Source organism: Anas platyrhynchos, chromosome 12 (assembly GCF_047663525.1).
Source record: "Anas platyrhynchos isolate ZD024472 breed Pekin duck chromosome 12, IASCAAS_PekinDuck_T2T, whole genome shotgun sequence".
NCBI lineage: Eukaryota > Metazoa > Chordata > Aves > Anseriformes > Anatidae > Anas > Anas platyrhynchos.
Genome location: NC_092598.1, coordinates 22,359,468 through 22,381,482, shown reverse-complemented (window position 1 = coordinate 22,381,482; position 22,015 = coordinate 22,359,468).

The following is a 22,015-nucleotide window of genomic DNA, read 5'->3' as shown; positions in this document are numbered from 1 at the left end:
ACTTTTGGATGGGCGAATGGGGCTCGTAACACATTTTCTGTGGCCCGAGCTTTCAGTCGTCTGCCAGGCGTGCTAGGGATATATTTAGGCTTGCGGTGAAAGAGTGAACCCGAAGGGTCCAGTTGCATGTGGGGCTGCATAAAGGCTCCCCTGGGGAGTTCACTTGTACCCAAAGCCTTCCTTTGGGGGCACTTCTGGATGGGTGAATGGGGCTTGAAATGCTTTTTCTGTGGCCCGAGTTTTCAGTCGACTGCCAGGCGGGCCAGGGCTATATTTAGGGTTGCTGTGAAAGAGCGAATACGGAGGGTTCAGTTGCATGTGGGGCTGCGTTAAGGCTCCACTGGGGAGTTCACTTGTACCCAAAGCCTTCCTCTGGGGGCACTTTTGGATGGGCGAATTAGGATTTTAACGCATTTTCTGTGGCCCGAGATTTCAGTCGACTGCCAGGCGGGCCAGGGCTAAATTTAGGGTTGCTGTGAAAGAGCGAATACGGAGGGTCCAGTTGCATGTGGGGCTGCATAAAGGCTCCCCTGGGGAGTTCATATGTACCCAAAGCCTTCCTTTGGGGGCACTTTTGGATGGGCGAATGGGGCTCGTAACACATTTTCTGTGGCCCGAGCTTTCAGTCGACTGCGAGACGTGCTAGGACTATATTTAGGCTTGCGGTGAAAGAGTGAACCCGGAGGGTCCAGTTGCATGTGGGGCTGCATAATGGCTCCCCTGGGGAGTTCACTTGTACCCAAAGCCTTCCTTTGGGGGCACTTCTGGATGGGTGAATGGGGCATGAAACGCATTTTCTGGAGCCCGAGTTTTCAGTCTTCTGCCATGGTGGCTAGGGGTATATTTAGGGTTGCTCGTAAACAGTGAACAAGGAGGGTCCAGTTGCATATGGGGCTGCGTAAAGGCTCCCCTGGGGAGTTCACTTGTACCCAAAGCCTTCCTCCGGGGGCACTTTTGCATGGGCGAATGGGGCTTGTAGCACGTTTTCTGTGGCCCGAGTTTTCAGTCTACTGCCAGGCGGGCCAGGGCTATATTTAGGGTTGCTGTGAAAGAGCAAGTACGGAGGGTCCAGTTACATGTGGGGCTGCATAAAGGCTCCCCTGGGGAGTTCAGATGTACCCAAAGCCTTCCTTTGGGGGCACCTTTGGATGGCCGAATGGGGCTCGTAACACATTTTCGGTGGCCCGAGCTTTCAGTCGACTGCCAGGCGGGCCAGGGCTATATTTAGGGTTGCTGTGAAAGAGTGAACCCGGAGGGTCCAGTTGCATGTGGGGCTGCATAAAGGCTCCCCTGGGGAGTTCACTTGTACCCAAAGCCTTCCTTTGGGGGCACTTCTGGATGGGCGAATGGGGCTTGAAACGCTTTTTCTGTGGCCCGAGTTTTCAGTCTTCTGCCATGGTGGCTAGGGTTATATTTAGGGTTGCTGTAAAGAGCGAATATGGAGGGTCCAGTTGCATGTGGGGCTGCATAAAGGCTCCCCTGTGGAGTTCAGATGTACCCAAAGCCTTCCTTTGGGGGCACTTTTGGATGGGCGAATGGGGCTCGTAACACATTTTCTGTGGCCCGAGCTTTCAGTCGACTGCCAGGCGTGCTAGGGCTATATTTAGGCTTGCGGTGAAAGAGCGAATACGGAGGGTCCAGTTGCATGTGGGGCTGCATAAAGGCTCCCCTGGGGAGTTCACTTGTACCCAAAGCCTTCCTCTGGGGGCACTTTTGGATGGGCGAATTAGGCTTTTAATGCATTTTCTGGGGCCCGAGTTTTCAGTCGACTGCCATGCGGGCCAGGGCTATATTTAGGGTTGCTGTGAAAGAGCGAATACGGAGGGTCCAGTTGCATGTGGGGCTGCGTTAAGGCTCCCCTGGGGAGTCCAGTTGTACCCAAAGCCTTCCTTTGGGGGCACTTTTGGATAGTACAAGGGGAATCGAAATGCGTTTTCTGAGGCCCGCTTTTTCAGTCTTCTCCCATTGCGCCGAGGGCTATATTTAGGCTTGCGGTGAAAGAGTGAACCCGGAGGGTCCAGTTGCATGTGGGGCTGCATAAAGGCTCCCCTGGGGAGTTCACTTGTACCCAAAGCCTTCCTCTGGGGGCACTTTTGGATGGGCGAATTAGGCTTTTAAGGCACTTTCTGGGGCCCGAGTTTTCAGTCGACTGCCAGGCGGGCCAGGGCTATATTTAGGGTTGCTGTGAAATAGTGAACCCGGAGGGTCCAGTTGCATGTGGTGCTGCATAAATACTCCCCTGGGGAGTTCACTTGTACCCAAAGCCTTCCTTTGGGGGCACTTCTGGATGGGCGAAAGGGGCTTGAAATGCATGTTCTGTGGCCCGAGTTTTCAGTCTTCTGCCATGCTGGCTAGGGTTATATTTAGGGTTGCTGTAAAGAGCGAACACGGAGGGTCCAGTTGCATGTGGGGCTGCGTAAAGGCTCCCCTGGGGAGTTCACTTGTACCCAAAGCCTTCCTTTGGGGGCACTTTTTGATGGGCTTATTAGGCTTTTAACGCATTTTCTGTGGCCCGAGTTTTCAGTCGACTGCCAGGCGGCCCAGGGTTATATTTAGGGTTGCTGTGAAAGAGCGAATATGGAGGGTCCAGTTGCATGTGGGGCTGCATAAAGGCTCCCCTGGGGAGTTCAGTTGTACCCAAAGCCTTCCTTTGGGGGCACTTTTGGATCGTACAAGGGGAATCGCAATGAGTTTTCTGAGGCCCGCTTATTCAGTCTTCTCCAATTGCGCCGAGGGCTATATTTAGGCTTGCGGTGAAAGAGTGAACCCGGAAGGTCCAGTTGCATGTGGGGCTGCATAAAGGCTCCCCTTGGGAGTTCAGATGTACCCAAAGCCTTCTTTTGGGGGCACTTCTGGATGGGTGAATGGGGCTTGAAATGATTTTTCTGTGGCCCGAGTTTTCAGTCTTCTGCCATGCTGGCTAGGGTTATATTTAGGGTTGCTGTAAAGAGTGAGCACGGAGGGTCCAGTTGCATGTGGGGCTGCGTTACGGCTCCCCTGGGGAGTTCAGATGTACCCAAAGCCTTCCTTTGGGGGCACTTTTGGATGGGCGAATGGGGCTCGTAACACATTTTCTGTGGCCCGAGCTTTCAGTCGTCTGCCAGGCGTGCTAGGGATATATTTAGGCTTGCGGTGAAAGAGTGAACCCGAAGGGTCCAGTTGCATGTGGGGCTGCATAAAGGCTCCCCTGGGGAGTTCACTTGTACCCAAAGCCTTCCTTTGGGGGCACTTCTGGATGGGTGAATGGGGCTTGAAATGCTTTTTCTGTGGCCCGAGTTTTCAGTCTTCTGCCATGCTGGCTAGGGGTATATTTAGGGTTGCTCGTAAACAGTGAACAAGGAGGGTCCAGTTGCATGTGGGGCTGCGTTAAGGCTCCCCTGGGGAGTTCAGATGTACCCAAAGCCTTCCTCTGGGGGCACTTTTGGATGGGCGAATTAGGCTTTTAACGCATTTTCTGGGGCCCGAGTTTTCAGTCGACTGCCAGGCTGGCCAGGGTTATATTTAGGGTTGATGTGAAAGAGTGAACCCGGAGGGTCCAGTTCCATGAGGGGCTGCATAAAGGCTCCCCTGGGGAGTTCATTTGGACCAAAAGCCTTCCTCTGGGGGCACTTTTGGATGGGCGAATTAGGCTTTTAATGCATTTTCTGGGGCCCGAGTTTTCAGTCGACTGCCAGGCGGGCCAGGGCTATATTTAGGGTTGCTGTGAAAGAGCGAATACGGAGGGTTCAGTTGCATGTGGGGCTGCGTTAAGGCTCCACTGGGGAGTTCACTTGTACCCAAAGCCTTCCTCTGGGGGCACTTTTGGATGGGCGAATTAGGATTTTAACGCATTTTCTGTGGCCCGAGATTTCAGTCGACTGCCAGGCGGGCCAGGGCTAAATTTAGGGTTGCTGTGAAAGAGCGAATACGGAGGGTCCAGTTGCATGTGGGGCTGCATAAAGGCTCCCCTGGGGAGTTCATATGTACCCAAAGCCTTCCTTTGGGGGCACTTTTGGATGGGCGAATGGGGCTCGTAACACATTTTCTGTGGCCCGAGCTTTCAGTCGACTGCGAGACGTGCTAGGACTATATTTAGGCTTGCGGTGAAAGAGTGAACCCGGAGGGTCCAGTTGCATGTGGGGCTGCATAAAGGCTCCCCTGGGGAGTTCACTTGTACCCAAAGCCTTCCTTTGGGGGCACTTCTGGATGGGTGAATGGGGCATGAAACGCATTTTCTGGAGCCCGAGTTTTCAGTCTTCTGCCATGGTGGCTAGGGGTATATTTAGGGTTGCTCGTAAACAGTGAACAAGGACGGTCCAGTTGCATATGGGGCTGCGTAAAGGCTCCCCTGGGGAGTTCACTTGTACCCAAAGCCTTCCTCCGGGGGCACTTTTGCATGGGCGAATGGGGCTTGTAGCACGTTTTCTGTGGCCCGAGTTTTCAGTCTACTGCCAGGCGGGCCAGGGCTATATTTAGGGTTGCTGTGAAAGAGCAAGTACGGAGGGTCCAGTTACATGTGGGGCTGCATAAAGGCTCCCCTGGGGAGTTCAGATGTACCCAAAGCCTTCCTTTGGGGGCACCTTTGGATGGCCGAATGGGGCTCGTAACACATTTTCGGTGGCCCGAGCTTTCAGTCGACTGCCAGGCGGGCCAGGGCTATATTTAGGGTTGCTGTGAAAGAGTGAACCCGGAGGGTCCAGTTGCATGTGGGGCTGCATAAAGGCTCCCCTGGGGAGTTCACTTGTACCCAAAGCCTTCCTTTGGGGGCACTTCTGGATGGGTGAATGGGGCTTGAAACGCATTTTCTGGAGCCCGAGTTTTCAGTCTTCTGCCATGGTGGCTAGGGGTATATTTAGGGTTGCTCGTAAACAGTGAACAAGGAGGGTCCAGTTGCATGTGGGGCTGCGTAAAGGCTCCCCTGGGGAGTTCACTTGTACCCAAAGCCTTCCTTTGGGGGCACTTTTGGATGGCCGAATGGGGCTTGTAGCACGTTTTCTGTGGCCCGAGTTTTCAGTCGACTTCCAGGCGGGCCAGGGCTATATTTAGGGTTGCTGTGAAAGAGCAAATACGGAGTGTCCAGTTGCATGTGGGGCTGCGTTAAGGCTCCCCTGGGGAGTCCAGTTGTACCCAAAGCCTTCCTTTGGGGGCACTTTTGGATAGTACAAGGGGAATCGAAATGCGTTTTCTGAGGCCCGCTTTTTCAGTCTTCTCCCATTGCGCCGAGGGCTATATTTAGGCTTGCGGTGAAAGAGCGAACACGGAGGGTCCAGTTGCATGTGGGGCTGCATAAAGGCTCCCCTGGGGAGTTCACTTGTACCCAAAGCCTTCCTTTGGGTGCACTTCTGGATGGGTGAATGGGGCTTGAAACGCATTTTCTGGAGCCCGAGTTTTCAGTCTTCTGCCATGGTGGCTAGGGGTGTATTTAGGGTTGCTCGTAAACAGTGAACAAGGAGGGTCCAGTTGCATGTGGGGCTGCATAAAGGCTCCCCTGGGGAGTTCAGTTGTACCCAAAGCCTTCCTCTGGGGGCACTTTTGGATGGGCGAATTAGGCTTTAAATGCATTTTCTGGAGCCCGAGTTTTCAGTCTTCTGCCATGGTGGCTAGGGATATATTTAGGCTTGCGGTGAAAGAGCGAACACGGAGGGTCCAGTTGCATGTGGGGCTGCATAAAGGCTCCCCTGGGGAGTTCACTTGTACCCAAAGCCTTCCTTTGGGGGCACTTCTGGATGGGCGAATGTGGCTTGAAACGCTTTTTCTGTGGCCCGAGTTTTCAGTCTTCTGCCATGCTGGCTAGGGTTATATTTAGGGTTGCTGTAAAGAGCGAATATGGAGGGTCCAGTTGCATGTGGGGCTGCATAAAGGCTCCCCTGTGGAGTTCAGATGTACCCAAAGCCTTCCTTTGGGGGCACTTTTGGATGGGCGAATGGGGCTCGTAACACATTTTCTGTGGCCCGAGCTTTCAGTTGACTGCCAGGCGTGCTAGGGCTATATTTAGGCTTGCGGTGAAAGAGTGAACCCGGAGGGTCCAGTTGCATGTGGGGCTGCGTAAAGGCTCCCCTGGGGAGTTCACTTGTACCCAAAGCCTTCCTCTGGGGGCACTTTTGGATGGGCGAATTAGGCTTTTAATGCATTTTCTGGGGCCCGAGTTTTCAGTCGACTGCCAGGCGGGCCAGGGCTATATTTAGGGTTGCTGTGAAAGAGCGAATACGGAGGGTCCAGTTGCATGTGGGGCTGCGTTAAGGCTCCCCTGGGGAGTCCAGTTGTACCCAAAGCCTTCCTTTGGGGGCACTTTTGGATAGTACAAGGGGAATCGAAATGCGTTTTCTGAGGCCCGTTTTTCAGTCTTCTCCCATTGCGCCGAGGGCTATATTTAGGCTTGCGGTGAAAGAGTGAACCCGGAGGGTCCAGTTGCATGTGGGGCTACATAAAGGCTCCCCTGGGGAGTTCACTTGTACCCAAAGCCTTCCTCTGGGGGCACTTCTGGATGGGCGAAAGGGGCTTGAAACGCTTTTTCTGTGGCCCGTGTTTTCAGTCTTCTGCCATGCTGGCTAGGGTTATATTTAGGGTTGCTGTAAAGAGCGAACACGGAGGGTCCAGTTGCATGTGGGGCTGCGTAAAGGCTCCCCTGGGGAGTTCACTTGTACCCAAAGCCTTCCTCTGGGGGCACTTTTGGATGGGCGAATTAGGCTTTAAATGCATTTTCTGGAGCCCGAGTTTTCAGTCTTCTGCCATGCTGGCTAGGGGTATATTTAGGGTTGCTCGTAAACAGTGAACAAGGAGGGTCCAGTTGCATGTGGGGCTGCATAAAGGCTCCCCTGGGGAGTCCAGTTGTACCCAAAGCCTTCCTTTGGGGGCACTTTTGGATGGTCCAAGGGGAATCGCAATGCGTTTTCTGAGGCCCGCTTTTTCAGTCTTCTCCCATTGCGCCGAGTTCTATATTTAGGCTTGCGGTGAAAGAGTGAACCCGGAGGGTCCAGTTGCATGTGGGGCTGCATAAAGGCTCCCCTGGGGAGTTCACTTGTACCCAAAGACGTCCTTTGGGGGCACTTCTGGATGGGTGAATGGGGCTTGAAACGCATTTTCTGGAGCCCGAGTTTTCAGTCTTCTGCCATGGTGGCTAGGGGTATATTTAGGGTTACTCGTAAACAGTGAACAAGGAGGGTCCAGTTGCATGTGGGGCTGCGTAAAGGCTCCCCTGGGGAGTTCACTTGTACCCAAAGCCTTCCTCTGGGGGCACTTTTGGATGGGCGAATAAAGCTTTTAAGACATTTTCTGGGGCCTGAGTTTTCAGTCGACTGCCAGGCGGGCCAGGTTTATATTTAGGGTTGCTCGTAAACAGTGAACAAGGAGGGTCCAGTTGCATGTGGGGCTGCATAAAGGCTCCCCTGGGGAGTTCAGTTGTACCCAAAGCCTTCCTTTGGGGGCACTTCTGGATGGGCAAAAGGGGCTTGAAACACTTTTTCTGTGGCCCGAGTTTTCACTCTTCTGCCATGCTGGCTAGGGATATATTTAGGGTTGCTGTAAAGAGCGAACACGGAGGGTCCAGTTGCATGTGGGGCTGCGTAAAGGCTCCCCTGGGGAGTTCAGATGTACCCAAAGCCTTCCTTTGGGGGCACTTTTGGATGGGCGAATGGGGCTCGTAACACATTTTCCGTGGCCCAAGCTTTCAGTCTACTGCCAGGCGTGCTAGGGCTATATTTAGGCTTGCGGTGAAAGAGTGAACCCGGAGGGTCCAGTTGCATGTGGCGCTGCATAAAGGCTCCCCTGGGGAGTTCACTTGTACCCAAAGCCTTCCTTTGGGGGCACTTCTGGATGGGTGAATGGGGCTTGAAACGCATTTTCTGGAGCCCGAGTTTTCAGTCTTCTGCCATGGTGGCTAGGGGTATATTTAGGGTTGCTCGTAAACAGTGAACAAGGAGGGTCCAGTTGCATGTGGGGCTGCGTTAAGGCTCCCCTGGGGAGTTCAGATGTACCCAAAGCCTTCCTCTGGGGGCACTTTTGGATGGGCGAATTAGGCTTTTAACGCATTTTCTGGGGCCCGAGTTTTCAGTCGACTGCCAGGCTGGCCAGGGTTATATTTAGGGTTGATGTGAAAGAGTGAACCCGGAGGGTCCAGTTGCATGAGGGGCTTCATAAAGGCTCCCCTGGGGAGTTCATTTGGACCAAAAGCCTTCCTCTGGGGGCACTTTTGGATGGGCGAATTAGGCTTTTAATGCATTTTCTGGGGCCCGAGTTTTCAGTCGACTGCCAGGCGGGCCAGGGCTATATTTAGGGTTGCTGTGAAAGAGCGAATACGGAGGGTTCAGTTGCATGTGGGGCTGCGTTAAGGCTCCACTGGGGAGTTCACTTGTACCCAAAGCCTTCCTCTGGGGGCACTTTTGGATGGGCGAATTAGGATTTTAACGCATTTTCTGGGGCCCGAGATTTCAGTCGACTGCCAGGCGGGCCAGGGATAAATTTAGGGTTGCTGTGAAAGAGCGAATACGGAGGGTCCAGTTGCATGTGGGGCTGCATAAAGGCTCCCCTGGGGAGTTCACTTGTACCCAAAGCCTTCCTCTGGGGGCACTTCTGGATGGGCGAAAGGGGCTTGAAACGCTTTTTCTGTGGCCCGAGTTTTCAGTCTTCTGCCATGCTGGCTAGGGTTATATTTAGGGTTGCTGTAAAGAGCGAATACGGAGGGTCCAGTTGCATGTGGGGCTGCGTTAAGGCTCCCCTGGGGAGTTCATATGTACCCAAAGCCTTCCTTTGGGGGCACTTTTGGATGGGCGAATGGGGCTCGTAACACATTTTCTGTGGCCCGAGCTTTCAGTCGACTGCGAGACGTGCTAGGACTATATTTAGGGTTGCTGTGAAAGAGTGAACCCGGAGGGTCCAGTTGCATGTGGGGCTGCATAAAGGCTCCCCTGGGGAGTTCACTTGTACCCAAAGCCTTCCTTTGGGGGCACTTCTGGATGGGTGAATGGGGCATGAAACGCATTTTCTGGAGCCCGAGTTTTCAGTCTTCTGCCATGGTGGCTAGGGGTATATTTAGGGTTGCTCGTAAACAGTGAACAAGGAGGGTCCAGTTGCATATGGGGCTGCGTAAAGGCTCCCCTGGGGAGTTCACTTGTACCCAAAGCCTTCCTCCGGGGGCACTTTTGCATGGGCGAATGGGGCTTGTAGCACGTTTTCTGTGGCCCGAGTTTTCAGTCTACTGCCAGGCGGGCCAGGGCTATATTTAGGGTTGCTGTGAAAGAGCAAGTACGGAGGGTCCAGTTACATGTGGGGCTGCATAAAGGCTCCCCTGGGGAGTTCAGATGTACCCAAAGCCTTCCTTTGGGGGCACCTTTGGATGGGCGAATGGGGCTCGTAACACATTTTCGGTGGCCCGAGCTTTCAGTCGACTGCCAGGCGGGCCAGGGCTATATTTAGGGTTGCTGTGAAAGAGTGAACCCGGAGGGTCCAGTTGCATGTGGGGCTGCATAAAGGCTCCCCTGGGGAGTTCACTTGTACCCAAAGCCTTCCTTTGGGGGCACTTCTGGATGGGTGAATGGGGCTTGAAACGCATTTTCTGGAGCCCGAGTTTTCAGTCTTCTGCCATGGTGGCTAGGGGTATATTTAGGGTTGCTCGTAAACAGTGAACAAGGAGGATCCAGTTGCATGTGGGGCTGCATAAAGGCTCCCCTGGGGAGTTCACTTGTACCCAAAGCCTTCCTTTGGGGGCACTTTTGGATGGCCGAATGGGGCTTGTAGCACGTTTTCTGTGGCCCGAGTTTTCAGTCGACTTCCAGGCGGGCCAGGGCTATATTTAGGGTTGCTGTGAAAGAGCAAATACGGAGGGTCCAGTTGCATGTGGGGCTGCGTTAAGGCTCCCCTGGGGAGTCCAGTTGTACCCAAAGCCTTCCTTTGGGGGCACTTTTGCATGGTCAAAGGGGAATCGCAATGCGTTTTCTGAGGCCCGCATTTTCAGTCTTCTCCCATTGCGCCGAGGGCTATATTTATGCTTGCGGTGAAAGAGCGAACACGGAGGGTCCAGTTGCATGTGGGGCTGCATAAAGGCTCCCCTGGGGAGTTCACTTGTACCCAAAGCCTTCCTTTGGGTGCACTTCTGGATGGGTGAATGGGGCTTGAAACGCATTTTCTGGAGCCCGAGTTTTCAGTCTTCTGCCATGGTGGCTAGGGGTATATTTAGGGTTGCTCGTAAACAGTGAACAAGGAGGGTCCAGTTGCATGTGGGGCTGCATAAAGGCTCCCCTGGGGAGTTCAGTTGTACCCAAAGCCTTCCTCTGGGGGCACTTTTGGATGGGCGAATTAGGCTTTAAATGCATTTTCTGGAGCCCAAGTTTTCAGTCTTCTGCCATGGTGGCTAGGGATATATTTATGCTTGCGGTGAAAGAGCGAACACGGAGGGTCCAGTTGCATGTGGGGCTGCATAAAGGCTCCCCTGGGGAGTTCACTTGTACCCAAAGCCTTCCTTTGGGGGCACTTCTGGATGGGCGAAAGGGGCTTGAAACGCTTTTTCTGTGGCCCGAGTTTTCAGTCTTCTGCCATGCTGGCTAGGGTTATATTTAGGGTTGCTGTAAAGAGCGAATATGGAGGGTCCAGTTGCATGTGGGGCTGCATAAAGGCTCCCCTGTGGAGTTCAGATGTACCCAAAGCCTTCCTTTGGGGGCACTTTTGGATGGGCGAATGGGGCTCGTAACACATTTTCTGTGGCCCGAGCTTTCAGTCGACTGCCAGGCGTGCTAGGGCTATATTTAGGCTTGCGGTGAAAGAGTGAACCCGGAGGGTCCAGTTGCATGTGGGGCTGCATAAAGGCTCCCCTGGGGAGTTCACTTGTACCCAAAGCCTTCCTCTGGGGGCACTTTTGGATGGGCGAATTAGGCTTTTAACGCATTGTCTGGGGACCGAGTTTTCAGTCGACTGCCAGGCGGGCCAGGGCTATATTTAGGGTTGCTGTGAAAGAGCGAATACGGAGGGTCCAGTTGCATGTGGGGCTGCGTTAAGGCTCCCCTGGGGAGTCCAGTTGTACACAAAGCCTTCCTTTGGGGGCACTTTTGGATAGTACAAGGGGAATCGAAATGCGTTTTCTGAGGCCCGCTTTTTCAGTCTTCTCCCATTGCGCCGAGGGCTATATTTAGGCTTGCGGTGAAAGAGTGAACCCGGAGGGTCCAGTTGCATGTGGGGCTACATAAAGGCTCCCCTGGGGAGTTCACTTGTACCCAAAGCCTTCCTCTGGGGGCACTTCTGGATGGGCGAAAGGGGCTTGAAACGCTTTTTCTGTGGCCCGTGTTTTCAGTCTTCTGCCATGCTGGCTAGGGTTATATTTAGGGTTGCTGTAAAGAGCGAACACGGAGGGTCCAGTTGCATGTGGGGCTGCATAAAGGCTCCCCTGTGGAGTTCAGATGTACCCAAAGCCTTCCTCTGGGGGCACTTTTAGATGGGCGAATTAGGCTTTAAATGCATTTTCTGTGGCCCGAGTTTTCAGTCTTCTGCCATGGTGGCTAGGGGTATATTTAGGGTTGCTCGTAAACTGTGAACAAGGAGGGTCCAGTTGCATGTGGGGCTGCATAAAGGCTCCCCTGGGGAGCCCAGTTGTACCCAAAGCCTTCCTTTGGGGGCACTTTTGGATGGTCCAAGGGGAATCGCAATGCGTTTTCTGAGGCCCGCTTTTTCAGTCTTCTCCCATTGCGCCGAGTTCTATATTTAGGCTTGCGGTGAAAGAGTGAACCCGGAGGGTCCAGTTGCATGTGGGGCTGCATAAAGGCTCCCCTGGGGCTTTCACTTGTACCCAAAGACGTCCTTTGGGGGCACTTCTGGATGGGTGAATGGGGCTTGAAACGCATTTTCTGGAGCCCGAGTTTTCAGTCTTCTGCCATGGTGGCTAGGGGTATATTTAGGGTTACTCGTAAACAGTGAACAAGGAGGGTCCAGTTGCATGTGGGGCTGCGTAAAGGCTCCCCTCGGGTGTTCACTTGTACCCAAAGCCTTCCTCTGGGGGCACTTTTGGATGGGCGAATAAAGCTTTTAAGGCATTTTCTGGGGCCTGAGTTTTCAGTCGACTGCCAGGCGGGCCAGGTTTATATTTAGGGTTGCTCGTAAACAGTGAACAAGGAGGGTCCAGTTGCATGTGGGGCTGCGTAAAGGCTCCACTGGGGAGTTCACTTGTACCCAAAGCCTTCCTCTGGGGGCACTTTTGGATGGGCGAATTAGGCTTTAAATGCATTTTCTGGAGCCCGAGTTTTCAGTCTTCTGCCATGGTGGCTAGGGTTATATTTAGGCTTGCGGTGAAAGAGCGAACACGGAGGGTCCAGTTGCATGTGGGGCTGCATAAAGGCTCCCCTGGGGAGTTCACTTGTACCCAAAGCCTTCCTTTGGGGGCACTTCTGGATGGGCGAATGGGGCTTGAAACGATTTTTCTGTGGCCCGAGTTTTCAGTCTTCTGCCATGCTGGCTAGGGTTATATTTAGGGTTGCTGTAAAGAGCGAATATGGAGGGTCCAGTTGCATGTGGGGCTGCATAAAGGCTCCCCTGTGGAGTTCAGATGTACCCAAAGCCTTCCTTTGGGGGCACTTTTGGATGGGCGAATGGGGCTCGTAACACATTTTCTGTGGCCCCAGCTTTCAGTCGACTGCCAGGCGTGCTACGGCTATATTTAGGCTTGCGGTGAAAGAGTGAACCCGGAGGGTCCAGTTGCATGTGGGGCTGCATAAAGGCTCCCCTGGGGAGTTCACTTGTACCCAAAGCCTTCCTCTGGGGGCACTTTTGGATGGGCGAATTAGGCTTTTAATGCATTTTCTGGGGCCCGAGTTTTCAGTCGACTGCCAGGCGGGCCAGGGCTATATTTAGGGTTGCTGTGAAAGAGCGAATACGGAGGGTCCAGTTGCATGTGGGGCTGCGTTAAGGCTCCCCTGGGGAGTCCAGTTGTACCCAAAGCCTTCCTTTGGGGGCACTTTTGGATAGTACAAGGGGAATCGAAATGCGTTTTCTGAGGCCCGCTTTTTCAGTCTTCTCCCATTGCGCCGAGGGCTATATTTAGGCTTGCGGTGAAAGAGTGAACCCGGAGGGTCCAGTTGCATGTGGGGCTGCATAAAGGCTCCCCTGGGGAGTTCACTTGTACCCAAAGCCTTCCTCTGGGGGCACTTCTGGATGGGCGAAAGGGGCTTGAAACGCTTTTTCTGTGGCCCGTGTTTTCAGTCTTCTGCCATGCTGGCTAGGGTTATATTTAGGGTTGCTGTAAAGAGCGAACACGGAGGGTCCAGTTGCATGTGGGGCTGCGTAAAGGCTCCCCTGTGGAGTTCAGATGTACCCAAAGCCTTCCTCTGGGGGCACTTTTGGATGGGCGAATTAGGCTTTAAATGCATTTTCTGGAGCCCGAGTTTTCAGTCTTCTGCCATGGTGGCTAGGGGTATATTTAGTGTTGCTCGTAAACAGTGAACAAGGAGGGTCCAGTTGCATGTGGGGCTGCGTAAAGGCTCCCCTGGGGAGTTCACTTGTACCCAAAGCCTTCCTTTGGTGGCACTTCTGGATGGGCAAAAGGGGCTTGAAACACTTTTTCTGTGGCCCGAGTTTTCACTCTTCTGCCATGCTGGCTAGGGATATATTTAGGGTTGCTGTAAAGAGCGAACACGGAGGGTCCAGTTGCATGTGGGGCTGCGTAAAGGCTCCCCTGGGGAGTTCAGATGTACCCAAAGCCTTCCTTTGGGGGCACTTTTGGATGGGCGAATGGGGCTCGTAACACATTTTCCGTGGCCCAAGCTTTCAGTCTACTGCCAGGCGTGCTAGGGCTATATTTAGGCTTGCGGTGAAAGAGTGAACCCAGAGGGTCCAGTTGCATGTTGGGCTGCGTAAAGGCTCCCCTGGGGAGTTCACTTGTACCCAAAGCCTTCCTTTGGGGGCACTTCTGGATGGGTGAATGGGGCTTGAAACGCATTTTCTGGAACCCGAGTTTTCAGTCTTCTGCCATGGTGGCTAGGAGTATATTTAGGGTTGCTCGTAAACAGTGAACAAGGAGGGTCCAGTTGCATGTGGGGCTGCGTAAAGGCTCCCCTGGGGAATTCAGTTGTACCCAAAGCCTTCCTCTGGGGGCACTTTTGGATGGCCGAATGGGGCTTGTAGCACGTTTTCTGTGGCCCGAGTTTTCAGTCGACTGCCAGGCGGGCCAGGGCTATATTTAGGGTTGCTGTGAAAGAGCAAATACGGAGGGTCCAGTTGCATGTGGGGCTGCGTTAAATCTCCCCTGGGGAGTCCAGTTGTACCCAAAGCCTTCCTCTGGGGGCACTTTTGGATGGGCGAATTAGGCTTTTAACGCATTGTCTGGGGCCCGAGTTTTCAGTCGACTGCCAGGCGGGCCAGGACTATATTTAGGGTTGCTGTGAAAGAGCGAACCCGGAGGGTCCAGTTGCATGTGGGGCTGCATAAAGGCTCCCCTGGGGAGTTCACTTTTACCCAAAGCCTTCCTCTGGGGGCACTTCTGGATGGGTGAATGGGGCTTGAAACTCATTTTCTGTTGCCCGAGTTTTCAGTTTTCTGCCATGCTGGCTAGTGTTATATTTAGGGTTGCTTGTAATCAGCGAACATGGGGGGTCCAGTTGCGTATGGGCCTGCATAAAGGCTCCCCTGGGGAGTTCAGATGTACCCAAAGCCTTCCTTTGGGGGCACTTCTGGATGGGTGAATGGGGCTTGAAACTCATTTTCTGTTGCCCGAGTTTTCAGTTTTCTGCCATGCTGGCTAGTGTTATATTTAGGGTTGCTTTAAAGAGCGAACACGGAAGGTCCAGTTGCATATGGGGCTGCGTTAAGGCTCCCCTGGGGAGTTCAGATGTACCCAAAGCCTTCCTTTGGGGGCACTTTTGGATGGGCGAATGGGGCTCGTAACACATTTTCTGTGGCCCCAGCTTTCAGTCGACTGCCAGGCGTGCTACGGCTATATTTAGGCTTGCGGTGAAAGAGTGAACCCGGAGGGTCCAGTTGCATGTGGGGCTGCATAAAGGCTCCCCTGGGGAGTTCACTTGTACCCAAAGCCTTCCTCTGGGGGCACTTTTGGATGGGCGAATTAGGCTTTTAACGCATTTTCTGTGGCCCGAGTTTTCAGTCGACTGCCAGGCGGGCCAGGGCTATATTTAGGGTTGCTGTGAAAGAGTGAACACGGAGGGTCCAGTTGCATGTGGGGCTGCATAAAGGCTCCCCTGGGGAGTTCACTTGTACCCAAAGCCTTCCTTTGGGGGCACTTCTGGATGGGCAAAAGGGGCTTGAAACGCTTTTTCTGTGGCCCGAGTTTTCAGTCTTCTGCCATGCTGGCTAGGGTTATATTTAGGGTTGCTGTAAAGAGCGAACACGGAGGGTCCAGTTGCATGTGGGGCTGCGTAAAGGCTCCCCTGGGGAGTTCAGATGTACTCAAAGCCTTCCTTTGGATGCACTTTTGGATGGGCGAATGGGGCTCGTAACACATTTTCTGTGTCCCGAGCTTTCAGTCGACTGCCAGGCGTGCTAGGGCTATATTTAGGGTTGCTGTGAAAGAGTGAACCCGGAGGGTCCAGTTGCATGTGGGGCTGCATAAAGGCTCCCCTGGGGAGTTCAGCTGTACCCAAAGCCTTCCTTTGGGGGCACTTCTGGATGGGTGAATGGGGCTTGAAACGCATTTTCTGGAGCCCAAGTTTTCAGTCTTCTGCCATGGTGGCTAGGGGTATATTTAGGATTGCTCGTAAACAGTGAACAAGGAGGGTCCAGTTGCATGTGGGGCTACGTATAGTGTCCCCTGAGGAGTTCAGTTGTACCCAAAGCCTTCCTCTGGGGGCACTTTTGGATGGGCGAATTAGGCTTTTAACGCATTTTCTGGGGCCCGAGTTTTCAGTCAACTGCCAGGCGGGCCAGGGCTATATTTAGAGTGGCTGTGAAAGAGCGAATACGGAGGGTCCAGTTGCATGTGGGGCTGCGTTAAGGCTCCCCTGGGGAGTCCAGTTGTACCCAAAGCCTTCCTCTGGGGGCACTTTTGGATGGGCGAATTAGGCTTTTAACGCACTTTCTTGGGCCAAAGTTTTCAGTCGACTGCCAGGCGGGCCAGGGTCATATTTAGGGTTGCTGTGAAAGAGTGAACCCGGAGGGTCCAGTTGCATGTGGGGCTGCGTAAAGGCTCCCCTGGGGAGTTCAGTTGAACCCAAAGCCTTCCTCTGGGGGCACTTTTGGATGGGCGAATTAGGCTTTTAACGCATTTTCTGGGGCCCGAGTTTTCAGTCAACTGCCAGGCGGGCCAGGGCTATATTTAGAGTGGCTGTGAAAGAGCGAATACGGAGGGTCCAGTTGCATGTGGGGCTGCGTTAAGGCTCCCCTGGGGAGTCCAGTTGTACCCAAAGCCTTCCTCTGGGGGCACTTTTGGATGGGCGAATTAGGCTTTTAACGCACTTTCTTGGGCCAAAGTTTTCAGTCGACTGCCAGGCGGGCCAGGGTCATATTTAGGGTTGCTGTGAAAGAGTGAACCTGGAGGGTCCAGTTGCATGTGGGGCTGCGTAAAGGCTCCCCTGGGGAGTTCAGTTGAACCCAAAGCCTTCCTTTGGGGGCACTTCTGGATGGGCGAAAGGGGCTTGAAACGCTTTTTCTGTGTCCTGAGTTTTCAGTCTTCTGCCATGCTGGCTAGGGTTATATTTAGGGTTGCTGTAAAGCGCGAACACGGAGGGTCCAGTTGCATGTGGGGCTGCATAAAGGCTCCCCTGGGGAGTTCAGTTGAACCCAAAGCCTTCCTTTGGGGGCACATCTGGATGGACGAAAGGGGCTTGAAACGCTTTTTCTGTGGCCCGAGTTTTCAGTCTTCTGCCATGCTGGCTAGGGTTATATTTAGGGTTGCTGTAAAGAGCGAACACGGAGGGTCCAGTTGCATGTGGGGCTGCGTAAAGGCTCCCCTGGGGAGTTCAGATGTACCCAAAGCCTTCCTTTGGGGGCACTTTTGGATGGGCGAATGGGGCTCGTAACACATTTTCTGTGGCCCCAGCTTTCAGTCGACTGCCAGGCGTGCTAGGGCTATATTTAGGCTTCCGGTGAAAGAGCGAACACGGGGGGTTCAGTTGCCTGTGGGGCTGCATAAAGGCTCCCCTGGGGAGTTCACTTGTACCCAAAGCCTTCCTTTGGGGGCACTTTTGGATGGGCTAATTAGGCTTTTAATGCATTTTCTGGGGCCCGAGTTTTCAGTCGACTGCCAGGCGGGCCAGGGTTATATTTAGGGTTGCTGTGAAAGAGCGAATACTGAGGGTCCAGTTGCATGTGGGGCTGCATAAAGGCTCCCCTGGGGAGTTCACTTGTACCCAAAGCCTTCCTTTGGGGGCACTTCTGGATGGGTGAATGGGGCTTGAAACGCATTTTCTGGAGCCCGAGTTTTCAGTCTTCTGCCATGGTGGCTAGGAGTATATTTAGGGTTGCTCGTAAACAGTGAACAAGGAGGGTCCAGTTGCATGTGGGGCTGCGTAAAGGCTCCCCTGGGGAGTTCACTTGTACCCAAAGCCTTCCTCTGGGGGCACTTTTGGATGGGCGAATTAGGCTTTTAACTCATTTTCTGGGGCCCGAATTTTCAGTCGACTGCCAGGCGGGCCAGGGTTATATTTAGGGTTGCTGTGAAAGATTGAACCCGGAGGGTCCAGTTGCATGTGGGGCTGCATAAAGGCTCCCCTGGGGAGTTCACTTGTACCCAAAGCCTTCCTTTGGGGGCACTTCTGGATGGGTGAATGGGGCTTGAAACGCTTTTTCTGTGGCCCGAGTTTTCAGTTTTCTGCCATGCTGGCTAGTGTTATATTTAGGGTTGCTTGTAAACAGCAAACACGGGGGGTCCAGTTGCGTATGGGCCTGCATAAAGGCTCCCCTGGGGAGTTCAGTTGTACCCAAAGCCTTCCTCTGGGGGCACTTTTGGATGGTCGAATGGGGCTTGTAGCATGTTTTCTGGGGCCCGATTTTTCAGTCGTCTGCCATGCGGGCCAGGGTTATATTTAGGGTTGCTGTGAAAGAGCGAATACGGAGGGTCCAGTTGCATGTGGGGCTGTGTAAAGGCTCCCCTGGGGAGTTCAGTTGTACCCAAAGCCTTCCTCTGGGGGCACTTTTGGATGGGCGAATTAGGCTTTTGACGCATTTTCTGGGGCCCGAGTTTTCAGTCTTCTGCCATGGTGGCTAGGGGTATATTTAAGGTTGCTCGTAAACAGTGAACAAGGAGGGTCCAGTTGCATGTCGGGCTGCGTAAAGGCTCCCCTGGGGAGTTCACTTGTACCCAAAGCCTTCCTCTGGGGGCACTTTTGGATGGGCGAATTAGGCTTATAACAGTTTTACTGGGGCCCGAGTTTTCAGTTGACTGCCATGCGGGCCAGGGCTATATTTAGGGTTGCTGTGAAAGAGCGAATACGGAGGGTCCAGTTGCATGTGGGGCTGCGTTAAGGCTCCCCTGGGGAGTTCAGTTGTACCCAGAGCATTCCTTTGGGGGCACTTTTGGATGGTGCAAGGGGAATCGCAATGATTTTCTGAATCCCGCTTTTTCAGTCTTCTCCCATTTTGCCGAGGGCTATATTTAGGCTTGCGGTGAAAGAGTGAACCCGGAGGGTCCAGTTGCATGTGGGGCTGCATAAAGGCTCCCCTGGGGAGTTCACTTGTACCCAAAGCCTTCCTTTGGGGGCACTTCTGGATGGGTGAATGGGGCTTGAAACGCATTGTCTGGAGCCCGAGTTTTCAGTCTTCTGCCATGTTGGCTAGGGGTATATTTAGGGTTGTTAGTAAACAGTGAACAAGGAGGGTCCAGTATCATGTGGGGCTGCGTAAAGGCTCCCCTGGGGAGTTCACTTGTACCCAAAGCCTTCCTTTGGGGACACTTCTGGATGGGTGAATGTGGCTTGAAACGCTTTTTCTGGAGCCCGAGTTTTCAGTCTTCTGCCATGGTGGCTAGGGGTATATTTAGTGTTGCTCGTAAACAGTGAACAAGGAGGGTCCAGTATCATGTGGGGCTGCGTAAAAGCTCCCCTGGGGAGTTCAGTTGTACCCAAAGCCTTCCTCTGGGGGCACTTTTGGATGGGCGAATTGGGCTTTTAATGCATTTTCTGGGGCCCGAGTTTTCAGTCGACTGCCAGGCGGGCCAGGGCTATATTTAGGGTTGCTGTGAAAGAGCGAATACGGAAGGTCCAGTTGCATGTGGGGCTGCGTTAAGGCTCCCCTGGGGAGTTCAGTTGTACCCAAAGCCTTCCTCTGGGGGCACTTTTGGATGGGCGAATTAGGCTTTTGACGCATTTTCTGGGGCCCGAGTTTTCAGTCGACTGCCAGGCGGGCCAGGGTTATATTTAGGGTTGCTGTGAAAGAGCGAATACGGAGGGTCCAGTTGCATGTGGGGCTGCATAAAGGCTCCCCTGGGGAGTTCACTTGTACCCAAAGCCTTCCTTTGGGGGCACTTCTGGATGGGCGAAAGGGGCTTGAAACGCATTTTCTGGAGCCCGAGTTTTCAGTCTTCTGCCATGCTGGCTAGGGTTATATTTAGGGTTGCTGTAAAGAGCGAATACGGAGGGTCCAGTTGCATGTGGGGCTGCGTAAAGGCTCCCCTGGGGAGTTCAGATGTACCCAAAGCCTTCCTCTGGGGGCACTTTTGGATGGGTGAATGGGGCTTGAAACGCATTTTCTGGAGCCCGAGTTTTCAGTCTTCTGCCATGGTGGCTAGGGGTATATTTAGGGTTGCTCGTAAACAGTGAACAAGGAGGGTCCAGTTGCATGTGGGGCTGCGTAAAGGCTCCACTGGGGAGTTCACTTGTACCCAAAGCCTTCCTCTGGGGGCACTTTTGGATGGGTGAATGGGGCTTGAAACGCATTTTCTGGAGCCCGAGTTTTCAGTCTTCTGCCATGGTGGCTAGGGGTATATTTAGGGTTGCTCGTAAACAGTGAACAAGGAGGGTCCAGTTGCATGTGGGGCTGCGTTAAGGCTCCCCTGGGGAGTTCAGTTGTACCCAAAGACTTCCTTTGGGGGCACTTTTGGATGGTCCAAGGGGAATCGCAATGCGTTTTCTGAGGCCCGCTTTTTCAGTCTTCTCCCATTGTACCGAGGGATATATATAGTGTTCCTGTGAAAGAGTGAACCCGGAGGGTCCAGTTGCATGTGGGGCTGCATAAAGGCTCCCCTGGGAAGTTCACTTATACCCAAAGCCTTCCTTTGGGGGCACTTCTTGATGAGCGAATTAGGCTTTTAACGCATTTTCTGGGGCCCGAGTTTTCAGTCAACTGCCAGGCAGGCCAGGGATATATTTAGGGTTGCTGTGAAAGAGCGAATACAGAGTGTCCAGTTGCATGTGGGGCTGCGTAAAGGCTCCCCTGGGGAGTTCACTTGTACCCAAAGCCTTCCTTTGGGGGCACTTCTGGATGGGCGAAAGGGGCTTGAAACGCTTTTTCTGTGGCCCGAGTTTTCAGTCTTCTGCCATGCTGGCTAGGGTTATATTTAGGGTTGCTGAAAAGAGCGAACACGGAGGGTCCAGTTGCATGTGGGGCTGCGTAAAGGCTCCCCTGGGGAGTTCAGTTGTACCCAAAGCCTTCCTCTGGGGGCACTTTTGGATGGGCGTATTAGGCTTTTAATGCATTTTCTGGGGCCCGAGTTTTCAGTCGACTGCCAGGCGGGCCAGGGCTATATTTAGGGTTTGCTGTGAAAGAGCGAATACGGAGGGTCCAGTTGCATGTGGGGCTGCGTAAAGGCTCCCCTGGGGAGTTCAGATGTACCCAAAGCCTTCCTCTGGGGGCACTTTTGGATGGGCGAATGGGGCTCGTAACACATTTTCTGTGGCCCGAGCTTTCAGTCGACTGCCAGCCGTGCTAGGGTTATATTTAGGCTTGCGGTGAAAGAGTGAACCCGGAGGGTCCAGTTGCATGTGGGGCTGCGTAAAGGCTCCCCTGGGGAGTTCACTTGTACCCAAAGCCTTCCTTTGGGGGCACTTCTGGATGGGTGAATGGGGCTTGAAACGCATTTTCTGGAGCCCGAGTTTTCAGTTTTCTGCCATGGTGGCTAGGGGTATATTTAGGGTTGCTTTTAAACAGCAAACACGGGGGGTCCAGTTGCGTATGGGCCTGCATAAATGCTCCCCTGGGGAGTTCACTTGTACCCAAAGCCTTCCTCTGGGGGCACTTCTGGATGGGCGAAAGGGGCTTGAAACGCTTTTTCTGTGGCCCGAGTTTTCAGCTTTCTGCCATGCTGGCTAGTGTTATATTTAGGGTTGCTTGTAAACAGCAAACACGGGGGGTCCAGTTGCGTATGGGCCTGCATAAAGGCTCCCCTGGGGAGTTCACTTGTACCCAAAGCCTTCCTCTGGGGGCACTTCTGGATGGGCGAATGGGGCTTGTTGCACGTTTTCTGGGGCCTGATTTTTCAGTCGTCTGCCATGCGGGCCAGGGTTATATTTAGGGTTGCTGTAAAAAGCGAATACGGAGAGTCCAGTTGCATGTGGGGCTGAATAAAGGCTCCCCTGGGGAGTTCACTTGTACCCAAAGCCTTCCTCTGGGGGCACTTCTGCATGGGCGAAAGGGGCTTGAAACGCATTTTCTGTGGCCCGAGTTTTCAGTCTTCTGCCATGCTGGCTAGATTTATATTTAGGGTTGCTGTAAAGAGCGAACACGGAGGGTCCAGTTGCATGTGGGGCTGCGTAAATGCTCCCCTGGGGAGTTCAAATGTACCCAAAGCCTTTCTCTGGGGGCACTTTTGGATGGGCGAATTAGGCTTTTAATGCATTTTCTGGGGCCCGAGTTTTCAGTCGACTGCCAGGCGGGCCAGGGCTATATTTAGGGTTGCTGTGAAAGAGCGAATACGGAGGGTCCAGTTGCATGTGGGGCTGCGTTAAGGCTCCCCTGGGGAGTCCAGTTGTACCCAAAGCCTTCCTTTGGGGGCACTTTGGGATGGTGCAAGGGGAATCGCAATGCGTGTTCTGAGGCCCGCTTTTTCAGTCTTCTCCCATTGCGCCGAGGGATATATTTAGGCTTGCGGTGAAAGAGTGAACCCGGAGGGTCCAGTTGCATGTGGGGCTGCATAAAGGCTCCCCTGGGGAGTTTAGTTGTACCCAAAGCCTTCCTTTGG